Genomic DNA, 12003 nt, shown 5'->3' on the forward strand with positions numbered 1-12003 from the left:
AACATATATAGTAGCCAATCATCCGTATTCAACATGATTCTGAGAAATTGTTAACATATTCAACACTTTTCCTGGAACTCATTAATATATGTAAATGTCCTTCTTGCATGAGCACTTAAGATCTTAGGTGGTCTTCAGGGGTCCTCTGGTGGTCTCCGATAGTCATCACGGTGCTCGCTGGCTGACCCTTTTCCTTGCACATGCTCGATTTCTACTTGACTAATTCCCATCTTCTTGCTTAACTCGTACCAGTTCTGTCCAGAACAATTCTTTCTTCTCGCAGGTCACCTGAGCCAGGACCTGCCACTAAGATTTATTTTTCTATTCTCTTCTAAACCACTGAGTTAATTTATTACAAGTATTTCATAATTTAAATTTTCCACTAACCACTACATATAGAAGATTATGGAATTACCATTTTTACTTTAACAACTTTTTATGAAGAGCTTTTATTTTACTGTATTGATCAGTGATTTGATTTTATATATATATATATCAATATCTATCTTCATTTCTGTCATTAATCACTTTTATTCATTTGATTTCTTGATCCCTAAATCAGGATAGTGAAGGTAAGGGGATTTCAAGCAGCACTGTTGGTGCATAACAAGTTTCCTTAGTTATGTAAGACCTAAACAAATATTATAACCAACACATATGGTTCCTAAAGCTCATCTAGTTTCTACGATTGAGTTTCACATCACACAACCTTCTAACATTCTATCTCTACGACATTTAAATCTAGTGCTTTTTATAACAGTGTTGCCCATGACCCTTCAGCTCTCAGCTGACTCATCCTCCATCCCCAGGCAGAGCTCCACACGTTCCTGCTGCTCTCTTCCAAAAAGGGCAACTTCCTGTCCAGGTCCAGCCCCATGGCCTTATCAGTACCAGATCCCCAGGACCCCACAGTTTCTCCAGCAGAGGGGATTTTCATCACCCTGCAATGCTTTATGCTGTTCTCTTGTGAGAAAGACTTCAGGATGTTCTATTAAAAGCTTAGGTAGCGCAAGCACTTTCTATATACTAAATTCTGTTAATCTCGCAAAACCCCTGTGTTTAGTCAATTAATCATCCTTTGTTCAGTCTGTGTCTATGTGATTAGCTTGACTGGGTTTTAAACCAGTTTTGGGTTGGGACTATACAAGAAGCAGACTAAGAACACTTTTCAGGCCTGTGGAGCAGCATTCTGGTTACATTGGTAATATTACAAGATCGCTAAGTCCTGAACACATTTCACTAGGCCTTAAAATCTATCTCAGATATACCAGAGGTTATATTTAAAATTCTTCTACAATGCTGACACTCAAAGGGTTGCAGTCAGTGACTCAATGTCCAAGGATCACCACTTGGACTTAACGTCTTTGTTGGCAACATGGACAGCGGGACCGAGTGCACCCTCAGCAAGTTTGCTGACAACACCAAGCTGTGTGGTGTCGTTGACACACTGGATGATATGATCAACACACTGGAGGGAAGGGATGTTCCATCCAGAGGGACCTGGACAGGCTGGAGAGGTGGGATTGTGCAAACCTCATGGAGTTCAACAAGGCCAAGTGCAAGGTCCTGCACATGGATCAGGGTAATCTTAAGCACAAATAGAGACTGGGCAAAGAGTGGATTGAGAGCCCTGGGGAGAAGGACTTGGGGGTGTTGGAGGATAGAAAACTGACTGTGAGCCAACAATGTGCACTTGCAGCCCAGAAAGCCAACTGTGCCCTGGGCTGCATCAAGAGAAGTGTGGCCAGCAGGTCGAGGGAGGGGATTCTGCCAATCTGCTCCACTCTGGTGAGACCCCACCTCGTGCACTGTGTCCAGCTCTGGGGCCCCCAATGTCAGAAGGACATGGACCTCCTCGAACAGGTCCAGAAGGGGCCACAAGGATAATCAGGGGGCTGGAGCACCTCCCTTACGAGGACAGGCTGAGAGATTTGGGGTTGTTCATCCCAGAGAAGAGAAGGCTCCAGGGAGACCTTCTAGCGGCCTTCCAGTACTTAAAGAAGGCCTGCAGAAAAGATGTGGAGGGACTCTTTATCAGGCATTGTAGGGATAGGATGAGGGGTAAGGGTTTTAAATGGAAATAGGGTAGATTTAGATTAAATATAAGGAAGAAATTCTGCGAATGTGGAGAGACACAGGTTGCCCAGTTGTGGATGCCCCCTCCCTGGAAGTTCTCCAGGCAACCAGTTCCAGTGTCTCATCACCCTCATCGTAAAACATTTCTTCCTTATAACAAAACTAAATCTACCCATTTTCAGTTTAAAACTGTTGCCTTTGTCCTGTCATTACAGGTGCTGGTAGAAAGTCTCACTCTGTCTTTCCTGGCCTATGACCACTACATTTTCATCTGCAAACATCTTGGAGAGTGCCCAGACATCTCCCAAGATGGCGTTTGGAGGCCTCAAACACATAAGCAGTTTACAGAGGCTGAACGCCCTGAGCTCACTGGTGTGGAGACTCCAGGCAGAATAGGAGTAGCCCAAGAGTGCTTGAAGAGACGTTTCAGAGATGGTGGAGTTTTTCTCTGTGTGTACAGTCTTCTCTTCCCCAGCTGCAATTTCTGGCATTATTTCCTTCTCCCGCTGTTTTCCACTATGAAGAAAAAGTATTCTTTCCAAGGCCAGTGGTGCGGTTTAAAATATCACCCAGAAGGAGTCTGGTCAGTGCAAGGCTTTTGGAAGATATCAAAAACCAAAACCCAACACTTCAAGAAAGACACAGGGAAGATGGTGAGATATCAGTAAAGGAAGGAAGATGCTCAGGCAAGAGCAAGGTGAGACAGCTGGGTGGGTGATTACAGCATTCAGGGAAAGAGGTTGTACCTCTGCCTGCAACACCATAGGACTGTCACCTATGGTGGAGGTGAAGAGGGTTGTAGAAAAGCTGAAAGTCCTCAACGGGGTCACCCTCTTCCTGACTGGCCAAGGCTGGTGTTTCTGCCACTGATGCCTATGAGGAGGCACAGTCCCCTGCACCACTGGGGGCTCATTGCCCCCTTGTCCCTACTCAGGAGCCTGGCAGGTGCACATCTCCATCGCCCACTGCCCCAGGAAGAGCCCTGAGCAATGGGTGAGGAACAGGATCTCCCTTCCCAGGGGCTGGGGGTCACGGCTTGGCCCTTTGGTTAATGGGGTCAGGGCTTGGCCCTTTGGCTTCATGAAACACATGCAGGTTTCCTCAGCATCAGAGCCACCTTTCCTTTGCTTTTCCCTACCTGCCATCACTGCCTCCACATTTCTGCTCTGAGTGGAGCCTGGGGAGGCTTTGTCAACAGTGTCCCTCAGTGGGACCCATTAAAGCCACAAGAAACTTTGGAGTTTGAATCTAACTTTGACTTCCTCAGAGGTTTCTTCAGCAGCTTCTCAGTGTTGGGCTCATGGACTCATCACCAAACCCACCTGAGGGGTCATTAAAATGCCTTGGGCTGGTCCTCTGCTGCGGAGCTGGGCTGGGATCCTGGAACGGAGGGAGCCCAGGGCAAGTGGGTAGCACTACAGAGAGACAGCTCTGCCCAGGAGCAGCTCCTCTGCAAAGCGCGGCAGGGCTGAGGGCACTGCCTGCAGGCACCGAGGGCAGAGGAGCCGGGCACAGAGAGGGGAAAGGCAGACGGCAGTGGCAGGATGCTGAGAGCTCACTGGAGGAGAAATCTTCACAGCAGTTAACATGGTAAGTGTCCTCTTGTTTTACTGGGTGGGCAGTGGGAGATGAGAATTTATTTCTCCTTTCTGGAGCAGGCACTAAGACCCCAGGTGTCGTTAGCACTTGTCTGAGCCTCTCCTGAGCCCCCGCACACACACAGAGATGCCCTTGGTCAGGATCCTGCTTCCAGGAGGGGTCTGCAGGACAGAGCTGGGCACACAACGGGTGGGATGGGGACTGTGAGCACTGACAGGGAGGAGACGTGGGGACAGAGAAGCACCTCCTGCCTGTGACAGCTCCAGGCAATAGAGACATGGGCAGAGAGTAAGAGGGAGCTGCTACTGGAAACACCTTGGGAGGAGGAATTCAGGAACCTCCCTGCCATCCCCTGCAGTGCAGACACCTACTCCAGAGGAAACCCCTGGTCTCCTCTCCCACCCAACACAGCCTGACCATCTGTCCCTGTCCTGCCTCCTCACAGCAGCACTGTGGCATTTCTCCATACTTCCCCTTCTGCCTCTGCTCCCCGTGTTTGTATCACTGGACTCTCTGGGATGGGGTGGGGTTCAGCTGTGAGCAATCCCTGTGGGCACTGCCATGCAGATGTTTCCATGGGAGTGAAATTTCCAAGTGCCCTCGCAATCTGCAGGCTCAGGATGATACCAATGAGCCAGTTCACCCTTCAGGACACCCCATCTTTAGGACATTCGGCTCTTTCCTAGTGGGATCCTGCTGGGCTGCAGCCTGTCCTCCAGAAGGGCACAGCTCTCCCAGGGCACCTCTGTGTTATCCAGCAGCGTCATGAGAAACTGAATAGAGAGAAATGAGAAATCTGTCCGACCTTAGTGATGCTCTTTCCTCTGTGAACAGGCCCTTGTACCATGAGGGACCAAATGTCCAACGGCAGCTCCATCACTGAGTTCCTCCTCCTGGCATTCGCAGACACACGGGAGCTGCAGCTCTTGCACTTCTGGCTCTTCCTGGGCATCTACCTGGCTGCCCTCCTGGGCAACGACCTCATCATCACCGCCATCGCCTGTGACCACCACCTGCACACCCCCATGTACTTCTTCCTCCTCAACCTCTCCCTCCTCGACCTGGGCTCCATCTCCACCACTCTCCCCAAAGCCATGGACAATTCCCTCTGGGACAACTGGGACATCTTCTACTCGGGATGTGCTGCCCAGGTCTTTATGTTTACCTTTTTGGTTGGAACAGAGTATTTCCTCCTTACCGTCATGGCCTACGACCGCTACGTTGCCATCTGCAAACCCCTGCACTACGGGACCCTCCTGGGCAGCAGAGCTTGTGTCCACATGGCAGCAGCTGCCTGGGGCACTGGGTTCCTCATTTCTCTCCTGCACACAGCCAACACATTTTCACTACCTCTCTGCCAAGGCAACACCCTGGACCAGTTTTTCTGTGAAATGCCCCAGATCCTCAAGCTCTCCTGCTCAGACTCCTACATCAGGGAAGGTGGGCTTCTTCTTGTTAGTGCCTGTATAGCTTTTGGATATTTTGTTTTCCTTGTGGTGTCCTACGTGCAGATCTTCAAGGCCGTGCTGAGGATCCCCTCTGATCCGGGACGGCACAAAGCCTTTTCCACGTGCCTCCCTCACCTGGACGTGGTCTCCCTCTTTATCAACACTGGCATGGTTGCCCACCTGAAACCCCTCTCCATCTCATTCCCATCCATTGACCTGTTGATGTCATTTCTGTACTCACTGGTGCGTCCAGCTCTGAACCCCCTCATCTACAGCATGAGGAACCAGGAGTTTAAAGAGACATTGAAGAAGCTGATTCAATCAGCTCTTTCTCAGCACCATTAACCTGCCCATGTCTCTTCAGAAGTGATTTCAAATTCATATTGGGAACCTCCTGCGTTTTGGGCATTTCATCCATCATAGCTATGTTTTCCCATGTCTGCACCCACTCCACTTCCCCAGAGGCATGAACCAGCCTGTCTGACCCAGAGGTCTGTTCTCGTATGTCTGGCACGATGGTACAGCTGGTCTCCCATGTGACATCTCTGTAATAAAAAGGGATTTCCTCAATGTCTGGAGGTTGTGCTCTGCTTCCAAAGTTGAGGTCAGGCTGAAGAAATTGCCTCCACAAGGCCAATCTGCTGTGCTTGGGTTCTCTAAGGGAGGAGGGCAATATGTTAGGGAATGGGCCTGGGCTGAGTCTTCTCCTCTGGGTGCCCAGTTCCCCCAGAGATGGAGAATGATCACAGGGATCTGCCTGGGACTGTCACCCCATGGATGTCTGTCTCCAAGTCCCACTCATTCTTCAGAGCAACACCACCAGCTCAGGGCCCTGTGGAGAGAACGGGGACAGGGTAGGTGTGGTACGTCAGTTCAGCATGGAAACATTTCAGTGGTGAAAGTCTCTCTGGGGACAGGGACGTACCTATAGAAGAGCAAAGGAGCAGCACTGTGCTTCCAGGGGGAAAGAATTAAGCAAGAGAAACCTACTTCTGAATGCACCAGCTTGGCGTAAATTTCTCTATTTTTGGGGCAGCTGGAGAAGCCTGAGGAGCCTCTGGGACAGGATTCTTTTCCTGTGAAGGGGGCTGGCACAGAGGGGCACAATAAGGATGCCTTGGAGACAGGAGCAGGGGACACAGGGAGACACTGGCCTCCAGCTCCTCATTCCATGGCTGGCCCTCAGCCCTGGGGTTAAGGGGGAGTCAGAGACACATCTCATTTCTTCCTTCACTCTCACACTTGGATGGACCTCAGGAAACATCCATGAGCTTGGAGGAAGAACAAACCTCCTGTGATGAGGTCCCATCGTTGCACAGGAAGCAGAAGAGTTTGTGGAATACATGGGAGTGCAGGGAGAGAGACGTGCGAGTATGTGTCAGTGTATGTGTAAGAGGCAGGAAGAAGATAGGAATTAGCAGGAGGTGGGAGTGCATCACATGGAGGTGAAATAGGTTGAGTTTTGATTTTGAGGCAGCAGAAGAAGAAGAATGTGCAGTTCAGTGCTGGGACATGGGGCTAAATAGAGGAACCAAGTGAGGCTGGAGGCTGGGACATCTTTGGATATAGACAAGAATTAGCAGTGCTTTGGAATAGGCTGCACGGGTTATGGGGATCTCACAGCCTTTGGCAAACCTGAGAAAGTGAGTTTGTGTTTGAAGAAATAAAGAGGACAGAGAGTCATCAAGAAAATTTGGGAGCCCAGAGGACAGAGCATGAGGTCAGAGTGAGGTGGGGAAGCAGCGGGGGTGGTTTAGATTTTGCAGAGAAACAGGCACAGGCATAGGAAAGTGTGGGACAGCTTGTGGTGGGGATGGACCCTTGGTTGAGTCTGGGACCACCCAACAGGACGGAAATCCTTGTCCTTTCAACTACGGCTGTTGTCGCTTCCACTGAGGACCCTGAGAGGACACCAGTTCCTACAACCACAGCACTTTGTTGCCTCCTCCCCCACCCTCCACAGAGCCTGGGGGGAGTCCTACCACTGTCCTGCATTGGCATCACACCCCCCTGCATCTCACTGACCCCAGGAAGAGCCCTGAGCATCCCAGCAGGGAAAGGATCCTCGTTCCCAGGGAATGGGCGTCAGGGCTTGAACATCCTGTTGATGAAACCCATCAAGGCCTTTCACAGTCCCCTGAACATTTGATTTTCAACCCGTAAGCAGTGCCTCTGACTTCCTTCTTCCCCAGCCCCCACAGACAGGAACCTTGTCTCCTCATTCCCTCCATGGCCTCTTCAGTCATGGCCCTCGCTGGGGATCACTGACACCCTCAGAAACTTGGAGGTTTGCTGCTGACTTTCCCTTCTCTAGAGGCCTCTTCAATCCCTTTTCTGCACCTGCAGTTCAGGAACTTGGCACCAGAGGGCTCACTAACATGCAAATCCCCCTGACAAGCCAAGTCTCTGGGCATCACTTAATTCCTCACTTCTGAAGTGGTTAATCTGAGAAGTTTCAGGTGTGCAGGCAAAGTGAAAAGCTTTCAGTCCTACATGTCAATAAGAAACAATTTCTTCTTTTCTCACTACTCCTTATTTTTCTGCTGACACATTAAGTGACATCAGCAAACTCCAATGGATATTGATCCTGATCATCTCCTGATTGAGGCTGAATATGTCGGGAAGCCAAGACCCTCTATGTCAGACACTCTCTGGGCAATCTTTGTCCCTGCCTCCAACTCCACATTGCTCTCATCAGCCCCCTGGGACTTCCAGCAGCTTTGTTCAAATCTGACCTTTGTCCACGACCGGCTGTAGCTGCATCTTTCAGACCTTTGTCACCAACTCCCACCTGCTGTACTTGGAAAACGACCTGCACGCAGATGCAGAATGATGTTTAATTGCCAAAAAGATAAAGCAACAGAAGACATGGTTCAATCCAAACCAAAATACACTCCTCTGCTGTATATTAAGTCCACCTTACCTCCTCCTAAGGCCACTTTCCACAGTGGGGAAGGGCTTAGAGCAGAAGAAAGTATTTTTTTTGTCAAGCAGAGACCCCAAGAACCCCCAAAGCACACCCTGCCCCAGACTCTGTCCATATTCATTCACAGAGAGTCACACCCTGAAGTCACGAGCTCCCTCAAGCTTCCCATCTGCATCCCACCCCTTCCCATTCCCATCTGCAAACCCATCTGTTAAACAGGACTGGACTCAGCATTGGCCCCTGGGCTTCACCACTGGTGCCCTGCTCCCAAGGGGACTTTGTGCTCTTGGCCATGGCCTTCTGGATCCGGCCATTCACCCTGTTTCCAGTCCACCTCACTCACGCCTATCAGGGTGTGACGGGATGCAGCGTGAAAAGAATTGTTAGTACGGAGGTGAAACACCTTCCCTGCTCTGCCCTCATCCACCAGCCGAGGCATCTCATTGCTGTGGTGGGTTAACCGTGGCTAATCACCAAACTGCCACCCAGCTGCTGGCTCACTGCCTCTCCCACCCCCGTGGGATGGGGGAGAAAATAGGAAGAATGGGAATGAGAAAGCTGCTGGGTGGGTCAAGGACAGGGAGATCTGCAGGCGAGACTTAACTTGGGGAAAAAAACTCAGTTGTTTTCAGTTAAAACAGAGATTTAATTACAAATTCATGTATTGGGGGAAAATTACAAATATTAGAACAACATCTTTCCTCTCTCCTGTCTTGGACACAGCTTCACTCTGTCACTCCAGGCTCCTCTCCCCCATCCTGAGCAGTGCAGGGGCATTTGGGATTGGGGGTCACAACCAGTACATAACAGTTGTTCTCTGCTACTCCTTCTCTCCCACGGTTTTTCTCTGCTCTGGCACTATTCCTCCATGGGCTGCAGGGAAGATCTGCTCCACCATGGAGCGCCTCCTCCTCTTTCTCCAACCTTGGTGTTCCTTCTCTTGTTTATCAAAGTGTTTATTCCCTCCAGCTCTACCTGTCTGGTGTTTTCTGCCCTTTCTTGAATGTTTCACAGAGGCACGACCAGTTTTACTGATGGGCTGATCTGTGTTGTGCCTTGAGACCATTGTGGAGCTGGAAACAGATCTGTCTGGCACAGGGCAACCCCTGGCCTCGTCCCACAGAGCCACCCTTGCAGCCCCTCCAGCTACCAACCCCTTGTCACATACACCCCATACAGTCACCCACTGTGGAAAGGGAAGGTGCTAAAGCCTTTTTTTTTTTTTTTTTTTTTTTGAACTATGGTTTGCTTTATTGTTCTTTTTTGGAATTAAGAAACAACTTTATGTGGGTGTTTGCAGCCACTTCTCCAAACGGAGCAGGTGGGATTTGGTGCAGATGAGCTGTAACCTTCAGCTACAGACAGAAAGACTGGGTCTGAAAAAGCCCAGGGGGCTGAGAAGAGAGACCTCAGTGGTGGGGACAGAGTGACAAAGGTTGGCCATAGAGTGTGTGACCTCACTGAACTTGCTTGTGGGGAAACTGGTTAAGGGGTTGTGGGCACAAACATTGTTCTCCTCCATCCCTTCTGTTGCAGGGATGGATGAAGAAGATTACAGAAGAACTCAACGGATGAACTTGTGGCTCCGAGACTGGTGTTACCAGCAGGGCTTTGGATTTTTCAAGCATGGGTTTCATACAGGATGCCAGAGCTTTTGGCATCAGATGGGATGCATCTGTCCCAGAGGGGTAAAAGGATCTTGGGGCAGGAGTTAGCTGGGCTCATTGAGAGAGCTTTAAACTAGATTTGAAGGGGGAAGGTGACAAAACTGGAACTCCCAGACATAAGCCCCAGGGTAGATTACCAGAGTTTGTGGGCTGTTGTGCCAGCGATGACCCTCACCCAGCTATCCCTGTGGAGGCAAGGGATGGAGACATGCAACACAACAAAGATGCAAAGGATAATGATGGGTCAGTAACCGTGGTAATACTTGTGAAAGCTCAAGCTGCTCTAAATGCAAAAAGGTGCTGGGGACACCAGCCCATCTGAAGTGCATGTATACCAATGCACACAGCATGGGTAACAAACAGGAGAAGCTTGAAGCCATGATGCAAGAGGAAAATTATGATGTATTGGTTATTACAGAAACATGGTGGGATGTCTCCCATGACTGGAGTGCGCCTGTTGAGAGCTACAAGTTCTTTAGGAGGGACAGACAAGGAAGGAGAGGTGATGGGGTGGACTGTATGTTAGGGACAGTTATGATTGCTTTGAGTACAAGTGTAGTGAAGACAGGTTAGAGTGTCTTTGCATTAGAATCAGGGGGAAGGCCAACAGGGCAGATGTAGTAGGAGTCTACTATAGGCCACCCAACCAGGACAGAGAGGTGGATGAAATATTCTATAGGCATTTAGGAGAAATCTCATGATCGCTTGCCCTTGTTCTTGTGGGAGACTTTAACTTCCCAGACACCTGCTGGAAATAGAACACAGCAGAGCGGGACCAGTCCTGGAGATTCCTGGAATGTGTGGGAGACAACTTCCTGACGCAACTGGTGAGAGAACCAACCAGAGAAGGTGCCCTGCTGGATCTCCTCTTTGTGAACAGAGAAGGACTGGTGGATGATGTGGTGGTTGGAGGCCAACTAGGACACAGTGATCATGAAATAATAGAGTTCTCTATTCTTAGAGAGGTCAGGAGAGGGCTAAGCAGAACTGACATCCTGGACTTCCAAAGAGCTGACTTTGTCTTGTTTAGGCAACTACTTGACAGGATCCCTTGGGAGACGATCCTGAAGGGTATAGGGGTCCAGGAAGGCTGGGCGCTCTTTAAGAAGGAAGTTTTAATGGCTCAGGAACAGGCAGTCCCCAGGTGCTCTAAGAGGAGCAGGTGGCAGAGAAGACCACCCTGGCTGAACAGGGAGCTTTGGATGGAACTCAGGGAGAAAAGGAAAGTTTACAGCCTTTGGAGGAAGGGACTAGCCACTCACAGTGATTACAAAGAGGCTGTGAGGCTATGCAGGGCAGAAATCAGGAGGTCTAGAGGCCAGCTGGAATTTACCCTGGCTTCAGCAATCAAGGACAACAAGAAATGTTTCTATAAGTATGTCACCAGCAAAAGAAGACCAGGGAGAGTCTCCATCCCCTGCTAGATACAGGAGGAAACATGGTAACAAATGGTGAGGAGAAGGCTGAAGTCCTTAATGCCTTCTTTGCCTCAGTCTTTAATAACAAGACCAGTTGTACTGAGGGAATCCAGCCAGAGGACAGAGACTAGGAGAACGACCCCCCCACAATCCAGGAGAGAGTCAGTGACCTACTGCATTACATAGACACACACATGTCTATGGGACCAGATGGGGTACACCTGAGGGTGCTGAAGGAACTGACTGGGGTGCTCGCCAAGCCGCTTTCCATCATTTACCAGCAGTCCTGGCTGAGCAGGGAGGTCCCGACAGATTGGAAACTGGCCAATGTGACGCCCATATATAAGAAGGGTCGGAAGGATGATCCGGGAAATTATAGGCCTGTCAGCTTGACGTCGGTGCCTGGAAAGCTGATGGAGCAGCTCATCCTGAGTACCATCACACAACACATGCGGGACAACCAGGGGATCAGGCCCAGTCAGCATGGGTTTAGGAAAGGCGGGTCCTGCTTGACAAACCTGATCTCCTTCTACGACAGGGCGACCTGCTTATTGGATGAGGGAAAGGCTGTGGATGTAGTTTACCTCGACTTCAGTGAGGCCTTTGACACCATTTCCCACAGCATTCTTCTGGTGAAACTGGCTGCTCAAGACTTGGATGGGCACACGCTTTGCAGGGTAAAAAACTGGCTGGATGGCCGGGCCCAAAGAGTTGTGGTGAACGGAGTTAAATCCAGTTGGCGGCCGGTCACGAGTGGTGTCCCCCAGGACTCGGTTTTGGGGCCACTCTTGTTTAACATCTTTATTGATGATCTGGACGAGGGGATCGAGTGCACCCTCAGTAAGTTTGCAGATGACACCAAGCTGGGT

The sequence above is a fragment of the Strix uralensis genome, chromosome 31 (assembly GCF_047716275.1).
Source record: "Strix uralensis isolate ZFMK-TIS-50842 chromosome 31, bStrUra1, whole genome shotgun sequence".
NCBI lineage: Eukaryota > Metazoa > Chordata > Aves > Strigiformes > Strigidae > Strix > Strix uralensis.